The sequence below is a fragment of the Sciurus carolinensis genome, chromosome 1 (genome assembly GCF_902686445.1).
Source record: "Sciurus carolinensis chromosome 1, mSciCar1.2, whole genome shotgun sequence".
Lineage (NCBI taxonomy): Eukaryota > Metazoa > Chordata > Mammalia > Rodentia > Sciuridae > Sciurus > Sciurus carolinensis.
Genome location: NC_062213.1, coordinates 120,586,202 through 120,600,821, shown reverse-complemented (window position 1 = coordinate 120,600,821; position 14,620 = coordinate 120,586,202). Strand labels below are relative to the sequence as shown.

The following is a 14,620-nucleotide window of genomic DNA, read 5'->3' as shown; positions in this document are numbered from 1 at the left end:
CACAGAGATAAGGAAAGGAATTTTCATCCTGCTGCAAGTTCCACAGGGCCAGAGCTCCTCACTGTTGGCATCAGATCTGCTATTTTGCTGCCATTATTCTGCTCCCCCACACCACCTTACAACCCAGATTGTTAGCCCACAAACTTCCTAGCCAGTAATTGGTCCAGATTGTTAGCCGTGGACCTCCTCATTAACCACTGGTCCATTGTTATTAACCTGTGAAATTCCACGGCTTAAGAATGTCTCTCACCATTTTCTCTCCCTTCCTGGCTTTCACTCTCTCTCTCTCTCTTGCGCACACTCTCTCTCTCACCCTGCAGGGAGACACTCTGTTTGTCCACTTAATAAACTCTCTTGCGTGAGTTTCTGCGTCCAGAGTGGTTTCTGTGTTCTTACATTGGTGCTGTGACTCAGATGGGTTCTTCTACCACCACGTAGGCGGATGGAATCCCATCTGATGCCCCAGAGCCCCAGATGCTGATCTCACCTCCCATTAGCCCAGACGCTCTCCTCCACATCCACCACCAACTTCAGATTGGTGAGTTTTCCCCTAGGTTGGCTTCAACACTCCTCTGCTGACCTGAGACATGACGGTTGATCGTCAGGCACCTTCGAGGTGGTTGAGGAGTGGGGGTTCCCTCAGTCATGACTTTTCAGGCACGGCTGTCCCCTTAGTTATCAGACAGGTGGATCCCTGATCTTTATGATGGAGATTCTCTCTCAGGGTTGAGGCTCTTCTTCACACTATCGTCCAGGACGTGTGCTCTTGAAAATCCTGACATCAGGTCCTCAACTCTCTTGGCTTTTGCCCAGCACACACTCATGCTTGGGTGATGACCCCTTCACTGTGCTGCCTTCTTGTCTCCAGCCGACTACTCTGTGACCTCCGGACACCCTGGACACTGACTCGGCTGTATCAGTCTCCACCATGGATCTGGGTCCTCCATTCCGGCAGATTCACCCCAGGGTATCTACCAGACAATCTTAAACCCCTTTACCCTGCCTAGATAATCAATCCAAAATGGCCACATAATGGCACACAGCTTCTGTGAGTGAGCAGGCAGATGGAAATGGAGTCCTTATCTTCAAGTCTTTTCTTTCTTGCACTTTGCTCTTCCTGCAAACTCAAACACCTCCTTTTGTCTTCTTCTCTCCCTCTTAATCCCTTCTCCTCCTCCAACTTGAACTCAGCTAACAAACCACCCTGATACCGGTCCACTGCAACAGAGGCCCCTCCAGCCTCTGCTCCTCCATCTCCTTTGCCTCGTTCTGTCTCTGCTTCTGTTCCCCTGCCCAGCCCACCCAGTCCTCCTGCCACAAGGTCCCACCGAGATCTAAGCCTAGGTAAGCTTCTCTCTCCACATACCCCACATCTGTTTGAGGTGCATCTTTCCATCTCCTTATTTTTGGAGGGCAAAATGGGCAACCATTGGCTACTTAAATGCAGTTAGTACAGCCGCCATCCTTCAAGACTCGGGTGAGAGGTTTCCTGGCCCAGGCAGTTTCCAATCACCTGCTCTGTACAGACCAGGCATGTTGGACTGTGCCAAAGCCATTTCCTACTTTTCTGTCCAGGCCTGGAGCACAATTGTCATCAGTACACAGTGTCCCTAGTCCTGATCTACCCAGGATGCATGGAGGTGGATGAAGGGTTGGAACAACTGTAGGGTTCTCTGGCCTGGGCTACTCTCTGGCAGATCCCAAAGGTTCCTTCTCCAGACTCCCCCTCCCGACCACCCTAAGGGGTATCTAGGGTGATCAGTTGATAAATGGCACTGAGGGAAAGCGCCAATTACCTTTGCCTCTGTATGGGCTGCACAACACTCCCCAACATCCACTCCCTCCTGGATGCTCCCCTTCCCTCGCTGGTCAGACATTAGGAAACTGCCTAGTCCAAAACCTTAGCATAATTTAATGAAGCAGTAATTTCTCCCCACCCTGTAGTTCTTACTCTGTTATCTGACACTAGGCTCTCAATCACAGTTTCTGCTTGCATTTGAGGAACCAGATAATGAACCTCAACTAATCTAGACAGTGTTGCCTCAGGATTTAGAGATGGCCCTCACCTGTTCTGGACAAACCTTAGCTAAGGACTTAACAAAATTCAGACAAAACATCTGTAATTGTTCTCCAGTATGTAAATGACATCCTTTATGTGCCTCCACCCAGGAAGACTATCAAAAGGCCATTACAGAGCTCCTAAACTTCTTAGCTGATAGGAATTATAAGATCTCAAAAAAACTAAAGCTTAATTATGCCATCAACAGGTTCAACACTACAGGAAAATAGTTACCATAGGACAATATCCTCTGCCCCAGGAATATCAAAAATAGACCTTACTTCAAGCTCCTGTCCTCGACTTACCTATGAAGCAAGATTTAACCTGTTTGTCACTGAGGGGAAAATAAATCCTGGATAGGCAGCCATAGGTAGCTCAATAGCCAATGGCATATCTCAGTGAGGAGCTTAGTAGCATAGTAGCTTCATTCTCAAAAGTAATGGAAAATAAGCTCTCATAATTTTCTTTGATATCCAAACCTGTCCTGATAGAAATGGCTAAAATGCCCTAGGCATAAAGTTTCTGCTAGAACCTTTTATCTCAACTCCTTTCAGATCTCAGTCAAGGCTTACATTGAAATGTAAATAGAGGAAGACTGAAGGCTCAGTAGGAGACCCATCTCAAACTCAAGGGAAAAAAAAAAAAGCAAAAAGTTTCACCTGAACTCTAGCAAAAGTAAATTTTATGGCGCTTTACTAACGTAATTAACGGCCGGATCATTTTTCCAGGACTCTTATTTTTTTTCCTTAAATTCTATATTTTTTGAGCTCATGACTTTTTTTGATCAGTTCATTTTATTCAACTCTAGAGTTAATTTTCAACATCTGTTACATTGCAATGGAGATAAATGTTACAAGACCTTTGCTTTTGTGTTATGTTCATATCATGTTGTCTATGTGCAACTAAATATAAGCATGCATAAAATTAAAATTTAAAAAGTGGATCCAAATACTTTTAATTCACATGATTTAAAAAGGTTCAATTTAAATTGGATAAACTAATAAAAGTAAAATTAACTCATAAGTCTCTAGATGGTCAAACTCATAAAATGTTGATGTTTATAAAATGTCTAACATCAATTTTTTCTAGGACTTTTCTTCAACAGGAAAGAGATGGCAAATACTGTTTAGTACATTTGTCTGATATCTTGGTTTTTTTTTACAATAAGATGAGTGAATTAGAGTTGACATGTATGGGATTACTCAAATGTGTTTGTTAGAGACATCTGATTAATTTACAAAGTTAAAATGCTAATTATTAAATAACATCAAGTACTCTTTAACTCCTTAAATTCCATGGGGTAACACACTTAAACATTACTGGTGTTTTCATAGATTGGTAAATAAAAAAGGGATTAGAATTGCTTTGTGTCATTACTAAAAACAAGGTTACTAAGAGTCATGTCCTAACAGGTACGATTCTATATACAAAGGGTTCCAAAAATTTCAACTGTGTTTCAATTAGGGTACTGTTGAGAACAGGGTGATATCTGTGCTGCTAACTGTCTCAATCACTCAGATGCAGGCAATACAGGACAAACAGGACTGCTGGGCCCCTGTGCTTACCAAGGTTGTTAAGAGATATTTGTCTGAGGAATGTGCGGTTGCCTGGAAACCTTATCTATCAAGGGGGCGGGGCTTAGCCCCAACTCATCTCCTGCATAGTTCACCCCTTCCCTCCTCCCTTCTTCCACTAGGACCGTTCAGTTCTGGTGGGACCCAATGAGAATCAAATAGATTGGCAGGACCCAACCAGAGGAGGACTAATGCTTAGCTGTTCAAATGTTAACCAATTAAAAGAACACTGTAAAACTGCTTGCCTTTCATTATAAAAACCCTGCTAAACAAGGGCTCAGGGCCTCTTAGCATCATCGGTCACTGAGGGCGCGGAGGACCAGGCTTGAGCTTATTAATAAATAACTCTTTGTTGCTTGCATTGATCGTGGTCTCTGGTGGTCTTTGTGGGGTCTCGAGCCTTTGGGCACAACAGTACTATAAATAACAAAATATTTAATCTTATTAAAATGGAGTAATTTATCTAAATTCATAAATTTCATAAGAATTGTTTCAAAATGTGAACAAAAAGGGGTTCAACAGATAGGAAAGAGAAAATAAGAGGTTCTAAACATGGAAATATATTTAATGAAGAACAAAATGTTTCTGGGTAAGAAAGTGCTTATGTGATAAGATACACGAGTGTCTAAGTAAGTGCTAAGAAAGTCTGTGTAAGTAAAGGGCAAATTTCAACAAGTTTGCATGTAACTAAGTTGGTTATATGTACATAAGACAATCAGTCAAAGTTATTTAAGGTTTTTCCTGAGGTCAAATACTACTGTACTGATATAAACCAAAGTTTAATCTATATGTTAAAATGACAAGTATTTCTTAGAAACACTAATTTACTCTTAACATTGTTTCTATTAAGTTTTATTCTTTAGAACAATTAGTCTTAAAAATTGGGGTTTATACAATTACAGTTAAACAACTATTAGAGTATTATACTACATTACAGAGTCTAAATTTTTCTTTAAAAACAAAATTTGTAATATAAAATTATCAAGGTAATTGTGGAATGGTAATTCATTGTATATTAAATGTGTTCATATTTTCCAAGTATACAAGCCTTTAAAGCAGAAAACTTATCAAGCTGCTATTCTCCAAATTAAACTTGTCTGAAGTGATCATTTTAAACTTATAAAGAGTAAATTTTATTGGCTTTTTATTTTTATCATTTAATGTTCTATTTTAGGACCTGTTATCAATATGGTATATATAATATTTGTTACTTTTTACACTGAGATAAAAAATTTAAATGTAAATGTATTTCTAGAAGTTGAGAGCCTGATTTGTTTAGAGGTTAATATCGTGAAACACGAAAGCATTTTGCCACTTTGCCACACAAAAGGAAAGTTAAAAGCTCTCTCAGTCTTTCTTTAATTCATATTTTAGATATAATGTTAAATTGTGTTAACTAATGTTCATATAGACTCAGGAATCAATATATGTAAATTACTTTTTTTATTAATTTTTTAAAATTTATTTTTATTGTAAACAAATGGGATACATGTTGTTTCTGTTTGTACATGGAAGAACAGCATACCATTTGCATAATCATACATTTACATAGGGTAATGATGTTTGATTCATTCCATTATTTTTTATTCCCCCACACACCTCCCACCTCTCTTTTCCCTCTACACAGTCCCTCCTTCCTCCATTCTTGCCCCCCTCCCACCCCCCATTATGTGTCATCATCCGCTTATCAGTGAGATAATTTGTCTTTTGGATTTTTGAGATTGGTTTATCTCACTTAACATGATATTCTCCAATTTCATCCATTTGCCTGCAAATGCCATAATTTTATTATTCTTTATAGATGAGTAATATTCCATTGTATATATATACCACAGTTTCTTTATCCATTCATCAATTGAAGGGCATCTAGGTTGGTTTCACAGTCTGGCTATTGTGAATTGAGCAGTTATGAACATTGATGTGGCTGTATCTCTGTAGTATGCTGATTTTAAGTCCTTTGGGTATAGGCCAAGGAGTGGGATAGCTGGGTCAATGGTAGGTCCATTCCAAGTTTTCTAAGGAATCTCCACACTGCTTTCCAGAGTGGCTGCACTAATTTGCAGCCCCACCAGCAATGTATGAGTGTACCTTTCTCCCCACATCCTCTCCAACACCTATTGTTGCTTGTATTCTTGATAATCGCCATTCTAATTGGGGTGAGATGGAATCTTAGTGTGGTTTTGATTTGCATTTCTCTTATTACTAAAGATGGTGAACATTTTTTCATATGTTTGTTGATTGCTTGTAGATCTTCTGTGAAGTGTCATTTGTTGATTGGGTTATTTGTATTCTTGGTATAGAGTTTTTGAATTCTTTATATATTCTGGAGATTAGTGCTCTATCTGAAGTATGAGTGCAAAGATATTCTCCCACTCTGTAGGCTCTCTCTTCACATTACTGATAGTTTCCTTTGCTGAGAGAAAGCTATTTAGTTTGAATCTATCCCAGTTATTGATTCTTGCTTTTATTTCTTGTGCTATGGGAGTCCTGTTGAGGAAGTCTGATCCTAAGCCAACAAGGTGAAGATTTGGACCTACTTTTTCTTCTATAAGATGCAGGGTCTCTGATCAGATTCCAAGGTCCTTGATCCATTGTGAGTTGATCTTTGTGCATGGTGAGAGATAGGGGTTAATTTCATTCTGTTGCATATGGATTTCCAGTTTTCCCAGCACCATTTGTTGAAGAGGCTATCTTTTCTCCATTGCATATTTTTGGCCCCTTTGTCTAGTATTAGAAAATTGTATTTATTTGGGTTTGTGTCTATGTTCTCTATTCTGTACCATTGATCTACCTGTCTATTTTGGTGCCAATATCATGCCGTTTTTGTTACTATTGCTTTGTAGTATAGTTGAAGTTCTGGTATTGCGATACCCCCTGTTTCATTCTTCTTGCTAAGGATTGCTTTAGCTATTCTGGGTTTCTTATTCTTCCAGATGAATTTCATGATTGCTTGCTCTGTTTCTGTAAGGTACGTCATTGGGATTTTAATAGGAATTGCATTGAATCTGTATAGCACTTTTGGTAGTATGGCCATTTTGACAATATTAATTCTGCCTATCCAAGAACATGGGAGATCTTTCCATCTTCTAAGGTCTTCCTCAATTTCTTTCTTCAATGTTTTGTAGTTTTCATTGTAGAGATCTTTTACCTCTTTGGTTAGATTGATTCCCAAGTATCTTATTTTTTTTGAGGCTATTGCAAATGGAGTTGTTTTCCTCATTTCCCTTTCAGCTGTTTCATCGCTTGTGTATAAAAATGCTTTAGACTTATGCATGTTGATTTTATAGCCTGCTATTTTGCTGAATTCATTGATGAGGTCTAGAAGTTTTCTGGAGGAGGTTTTTGGATCCTCTAAATATAGAATCATGTCATCCGCAAATAGTGACAGTTTAAGTTCCTCTTTTCCTATTCGTATCCCTTTAATTTCTTTGGTCTGCCTAATTGCTCTGGCTAGAGTTTCGAGGACAATGTTGAATAGAAGTGGTGAAAGAGGACATCCCTGTCTTGTTCCCATTTTTAAAGGGAATGGTTTTAATTTTTCTCCATTAAGAATGATGTTGGTCATGGGCTTAGCATAAATAGCCTTTACAATGTTCAGGTATGTTTCTACTATCCCTATTTTTTCTAGTGTTTTGAGCATGAAGGGGTGTTGTATTTTGTCGAACACTTTTTCTGCATCAATTGAAATAACCATATGATTCTTATCCTTAAGTCTATTGACATGATGGATTACATTTATTGATTTACGAATGTTGAACCATCCTTGCATTACATGGATGAACCTCACTTGATTGTCGTGCACAATTGTCTTAATATGTTTTTGGATACGGTTTGCCAATATTTTGTTAATGATCTTTGCATCAATTCAATATATGTAAGTTTCTTAAAATGACATTTAAGAAAGAAGCAAAGATCAACATCAGAATTAGAACACTTCACTTAAGATTTGTAAAAAGCCATGCCTTACCTGAGATAAGGCTCTGCCTCCCCTCCCACCTTACTGCATGTTAGAGTGGCTCCAAAATAAGCCAGACTCCAGCTTTTTTTTTTTTTTTTTTTTTTTTTGGCGGTACTGGGGATCGAACTCAGGGCCTTGTGCTTACGAGGCAAACACTCTACCAGCTGAGCTATCTCCCCAGCCCCCAGACTCCAGCTTTTTTAAAGTTATATTCAAAAGATTGGTTCTTGTAAAATTACTGTGATCTCAAACAGGATATAATGTAGAGCTCAGCCAAAATTCAAGATAGCTATTATACAAGCTGAATATATTTTTATTCTTGCTAATTTCATTTTGTAAAACTGTTACCTGTTTTGCAAAGGTACTGCTTCAAGAACACAGAACCTAGGTAACTAGTGATAATAAGCCATCACCTACAGAACAGATAGTATATAATGGTAACTTCCAGTACTAATATAGACTCCAGTTAAATAAAAGGGTAAATAACTGTAAAGCCATAGACATTGAAGTTAAAGCCCAGTACTCTTACTTTATGACTGGCTTGCTGGATGGTTCAGATCAAATTTAGAGATTGAGATTAAATACAGAGACCAAGAAAAACCAGTATTTGGATCTTGCCCTCAGTGTCAGCCTAAATCCAGGGAACAAGAGAACTTCTCTAAGGAGCTTTGCAACTCTGGGTCACATGACCTCCTGATCAGGGAGATTAATGAGACCACTGGAGAATAAAATGCCAATCAGGGTACCTGCTGCAGAGGAATGTCTTCGAAAAAGGGAGACATCCCTGATGCTTCCAAAGGAAGTCACCTCATCAAGGAGACCCTACCTAGCAAATGGCACTAAAGGAGCTAAGAAGCTGCTCTCAAGTTCTCCATGAGTAACCCCTGTGGGAACTCAGCTGACCCTTAAGAACAAGGTCAATTTGAACAGCTTTATCTTGAACAACTAGCAAAACAGTTAAAACCAAAACAGCCATTCCTGGGCATTTAAAAGAAGAAACAATAGTTAGATGTAACTTAAGATGTACACTTACGTTAGCCCCAATAATAAGTAAAACTGGAGGGCTACTAAAGAGATTCTTAGGCAGGAGTGCCTGATAACCATCAAGAGAAACTGCTGGAATCAGAAATTTTGGGTCATTTTAACATCTACAGATCTTCCTAAACATGCCCACTAAATTGCCTACAGAAGTTCCTACAAAATCAGATACACAAGTTCCCGAGCTGGTAGACACACACAAGTTCACTAAGCAATCAGCCAATCAACTCGCTTCTTCTTCAAGACTACCAGCCCCTGACACCCAAAGCCAAGACCTACGATTCACTTGACAACTCTGGCTCCAAAAAATCTGCTCCCACCTAAAGCCCTCCCTAATCCTCTTTTTTTTTTAAACAGGAATGTGACTCTTTGCCCCTAACCAGCAGGAAAAAGCTACAGAAGAAAGACCATCATCCCGCCCCCGGTATCTATAAAAACAAAAAGGGAGGAATGTTGGCATCAGATCTACTATTTTGCTGCCACCACTATTCTGCTCCCCCATACCACCTCACAACCCAGATCATTAGCCCGCAAACTTACTAGCCAGTAATTGGTCCAGATTCTTAGCCCACAGACCGCCTCGCCAACCATTGATCCGTTGTTATTAGCCTGCGAAATTCCACTGCTTAAGAATGGCTCTCTCGCCATTTTCTCTCTCTCTCTCTTCCTGGCTTTCACTCTCTCTCTCTCTCTCTCTCAGCCTGCAGGGAGACACTCTGTCAGTCCGCTTAATAAAGTCTCTTGCATGAGTTCCTGCATCCGGAGTGGTTTCTGGGTTCTTACACTCACCACTTACTACTTTGTCTTTAAGTGATAATGACCCACTGCTGACTTTTCTTCCCTTCAGCTAATTCTACCAGTGAGTTCCTCTGTATTTCAAAGCCAAAGGCACTCATGCAAAAGTATAAACACCTAAGTATAAAGCACTGGTTGAGGACAGTGTCTCCCTATTGGAAGAGTTCAAGATTGAGGTCAAGTCAAGCACTGGTTGTGTCTGGAGATCCATACCTGAATCCACTGCATATTGAAGGACTCAAAGTCTATTTACTACACTGTGTACAGGAAAGTTTCATAAAGGTAATCAAAAGATTTCTTAGCAACAAACCAGACATTTCTACTCCTAACCCCTCATTGTTGTCCTGCACCTCCTCTCCTTGAGAATTTAGGCTTTATTTATATTTTTTAATACAATTACAAGCTCATAGTTAGGTTCTATTCCATCCTCTAATGTCTCACCAGCCATCTCCAACTGTCCATGCTCTAGGCTGACTGCACCTACTTCAGTTCTGTCCCTGGAGCCTGGAGTTTCTTTCCTTCCTCACCTGAAAGATACTCCTTTTCCCATCAAAACTGCTGTAGCTGAGACAAGGACAAGGCCCTCACCAGCCTCACCCCTCCCTCCCCCTCCCTCTGGAGGGATAGATTCATATTTTCTGGCAGTTCCTCTTCTGTCCCCAATTATGTGTACTTCTAGCAACTTGTTAAATTCACTTATTAATTCTGGCACTTCAGGCTTTCCACATTAGGTATAAAATCAGTTGTAGGCTGTTTATAGGACTTTTTATCAGGTTGAGGTGTTTTCCTTCTAGGGCTCATTTTCTTACACTTAGAAGACAAATGGGTGTTGAATTTTGTGAATAGATGCTTTTGCATCTATTAATATGGTGAATAATTTTGTTAATGTGATTAATCGCAATATTTAATATTCTACTACTAATAGTAATATAGTAGTCCTGAGATATCACCTACTTGGTCACCAGTTATTATCCATTTTATAAATTTTTTGAAAAGTACATAATAAAAATTTTTAAATTTACAATCGTGTTCTTTTGGGCAACATAAATAATTAAGTAAATATAAGAGGTGCCCTGGCTGTGAATTTCCACTCCCCTCATACAAGTTCTCTGAATGGCAAACTGAAAAGGAAGATGCAAGCAGGGCAAAGATGAAGAATGGAGATGATGTCCCTGTATGAGCAAAGACACCTCATTCCTTCTCCTGCTCTGGCACTCATGTCCCTAACTGTCCAATAACAAATGTGGAAGAAAAAAAGTGCAAAGTAAAATGTGATGAAAACATGGTGTTCTGGACACCCAGACACAGAACTAAACACGTACACAGGTGTAATGGTGAGGATAAATGTTTCCCCAGCCTTCATCACAGCCTGACAGGGGAACAGGACATTGCCATGCTCCCTGGCCTGGGCTTTCTGCACTGAACTCCAAGGTCAGTGCACGCAGGATGGGCAGAGGGGCAGTGACTGGGATCACCACCAGCTCTAGAGCAAATACATGGGAGGCCTCAAATCCTTTGTCATCAGTACAAATGTGGCAAGCACCCACCTTCTGGGCATTTGCAAAGTGATACAGGAGCCCATTCTTCAACTCTGTCACAAAACTGCCTCACTGGAAAAGGTTGGCACATGTCCTTGCCTATCTCCAAAAGGTTTTTAACCAAATCAATATTCATTTCTTTACCAAGAAGTAGATTTTTAGAAGAACTGAGGGGGAGGGAGTTAAAGTTCTGAAGACCAGTCAAGAGACCTCAAGTTTCAGCAGTAGTAAGATGAGATCTTGAGAGCCCTACAACAACCACAAGCCCTGTGTTTGGGGTTTCCTCTAATCCTATGCTTAGAACACGTCCACTGGGAAAAGGACTTCCAGTCAAGGGGCTGTGTATCAGGCAGAAACGACTCTGAAAGGATGGGAGAAGAACAGCTGGGAACCAACCTGGACATGTGGGGTGTCATTGGCACTGTCATACAATGAGGAGACCCAGTGGGGACCCTGTGCTGCCCTATGAGGTATGGAAGATCAGAGCTAGTAGTGTCTCCCACCCCAACTGAGGCAAGAGCTTGAACCTTGGTCAGCTGACTAGCAGGGTCAAGCTGTTTCAGTGTTGATTCTTTCAGGCAACTAGAGAGCTTAGTCAAAATTCTCAGAAATCCTGTCAAAGGAAGGCCACCATGTTGCATGACTTGAGTTCTCTGGAAGGAGCTGTGCCCACAGAACAGGGCTGTGTAGTCCCTGCTCCTCTCCTAAAAGCCATCAAGTCTGTACCCACAGCCCAGCTTTGCTGCTTTTGTTCACACAGACGTGCACACCAGGGGGAGACCACACCACTGCGTTAATGGCGGAGCTCCAATGAGACCAGAAGAGCACTGAGGTCAAGACCACACTCAGTCACAAACCAGACTCCCTGCATTCAGAGTCCAGCGGTGTCTTCCCGAGTAGGGAATTGTTAACAACAAAAGAATGTCCACAATCTCCTTAGTTGTACACTTCTCAGAATTGACCCAAAGAGAAATTAGTTAAAATAGAAATGTTTATGAGAGTAGGCCTACATTATAATCTTACGACTTTCTGGATAAGTGTGGTGATGGACAGATGGAGAGGTTTGGGTGGATTCCAGCTTTCCCTTGATCTCCTCCATTTGCATGGAGCTCTTCTTCATGAGTGCTGCCAGCACAGACCCACAGTGGCACCAGGCCCATCACCAGACATTTGGCTGCAGACCTACAAAGGCCTAACACCCTGTGTGAATCCAGCACTTCTTTTTTTGAGGTCACACTTGGGCTAACAGACATATCAGCTCTCATGCATTATCTACTTGTCGATTCTTCTGACCCTCCCACTCTGCCACTGTTCAGATCCTCTCTTCCCCAATTCTTCCTCTAATTTTTATGAGAAGTTAAAATCTTATTCCCTGAGAAAGGAAAAAATTAATATTCTAGGTGGTGTTTATGAGAAAAGAAAAAAAACACATTAGTATTATCAAGAATGACAATGGGATATCATTAAAGATCCTAAAAATATCAAAAGCATAATATGGGACTATTATAACATTATGAACTACCCTACACATATAAATTCAAGTGTAGATTCATTTATTGAAAACCTTAAGCTACTAAACTCACTCAAAACAACCTGAATAGTGATATATTATTAAAACTGTTATTAATAATAAAAAGTAATCTCTAGGTCTACGTTGATTAACTGGGTAATTGTTAACAATTAAAGAAAAAACATTATAAATGATACATAATTTTTTTCAGAAATTGGAAAAGGAGCAAATACTTCATGATTCATTTTGTAAAGTCAGCATGACCTTGATATAATACTAGAGACCCCTGCCTTCTAAAAAAAAAAAAAAAAAAAAAAAAAAACAATTAAAAACATCCCAAAACCTATAGATCAATAACCCTCATAAACATACATACAAAATTTATAATAAAATATTAATGATTTAATTCCAGCAAGATACAAAATGAGAAATATAATGAAGTGGGTGTGATAATTTTTTTCTAATGTGAATTCAACTGCTTTAAGACACACACCAATAGCTGATGAGACACTATTTCTGCTTGTGTATAGAAAAGATTAGTATTTGATTTAGAGAACTGGAAAAGAAGATCCATCTTCACTGATGTGGGTACACATTTTTTTATGGGACCATAAAAAATAAAGGTAGGGCAGTGGTAGAGTGCTTGCCTAGCATGTGTGACACACTGGGTTCAATCCTCAGTGCCACATAAAAATAAATAAATAAATAAAATAAAGGTATTGTGTCCATTTGCAACTAAAAAGAAATATTTTTTAATTTAAAAAAATTTAAAAATAAGGATAGAGAACTGAGCATGATAGTGTATACCTGTAATCCCACTTCCTAAGAGGTAGGAGGATCTCAAGTTCAAGGCCAGTCTGGGAACTTCAGTGAGACCCTATCACAAAATAAAATACAAATGGCTGGAATGTGCCTCGGGGGCAGATTGCTTGTCTAGTATGTGGAAGGCTCTGGGTTCAATCTCCAATACTGCAAAGAATAACAACATTAATAATCAAGATGGAGGGAGAGGAGCTTGGGGAGATAGCTCAGTTGGTAGAGTGCTTGCCTTGCAAGCACAAGTCCCTGGGTTCAATCCCCAGCACCACAAAACAAACAAACAAAAAAGATGGAGGGAGAAATACTTCACTTTGTCTTTTGGAACTGGGACAGTCATCTCTTTATCTTTGCAGTGAAAGCTTCCTTGCTTCTTAAGCCTCTGGACTCAGACTGAATTACATCTGGCATGTCATGGGAATTCTTGGCCTTCACAATTGTGAGTCAATTCTCATAATGCATCCTCTCCTATCTATATATCTTATTAGTTCTCTATATATCTTATTAGTTCTCTTCCCTAATTCCTGGTTAATCCCAGGGATGCCTGACCGGCTCAGTGTAAAATAATCAATTGTTGTAATTCACTATGTTGATGGTCTAAATACTTAAACCACATAATAATATCAATTAATACAGAAACTATATTTGACAATATGTATTACACTATCCAATTTTAAGTCTTACTATAAGACTCCAGTTAGCAAGATATAGTACTATGAGCAAAGGGATAAACACATAGACAAATATAACAAAAAGAATAGCCTCCAGATATAGGGCCACATCAGTCTGGCCAAATGACTATTGACAAAGGTGCAAAGGCAATTCAGTGAGAACATCTACTGGTGATATATATATATATATATATATATATATATATATATATATATATGCAAGCAGTATATTAGGAATAGAAGAGAATGTCCACAAACTGATAAAAGACATGTAACAGCTAATATCACACCCATCACACTTCCTGGTGAAAACCTCATGCTCTCCCCATCACATTAGTAATAGGCAAGGTATCACCCTCACCACTCACATCACAATCACATCACTCACATCACCACTCACATCAACATTCTCTGTCAATCTTAACCAATGAGATAGTACAGAAAAAGAAGTAAAAGGCATCCAGACTGGGAAAGGCAGAGATAAAACTGTTTCTATCAGAGATGATAAGATTGTCCATAGAGAAGATCCCAAAGAAAGTGGGTGGAAAACTCCCAAAAGTATTAAAACTAATGAGAGGGTTTAGCAGTATTGCAGGGTGCAATGTACATGAATAAAAATCAAACGTATTTCTATTACTAGCAATATACAACGAAAAGCAAA

The 14,620-nt window shown here is 39.4% G+C and overlaps 1 non-coding gene and 1 pseudogene across 1 annotated transcript; both read right to left on the bottom strand.

The window, feature by feature from the left end:
• Positions 1–14,620, bottom strand: part of LOC124992663 (serine/threonine-protein kinase Nek4-like) — a 48,151-nt pseudogene that overhangs the window by 29,052 nt on the left and 4,479 nt on the right.
• Positions 7,698–7,770, bottom strand: Trnat-cgu (transfer RNA threonine (anticodon CGU)). Its single transcript has one exon. It is a non-coding gene; the product is annotated as a tRNA-Thr (tRNA).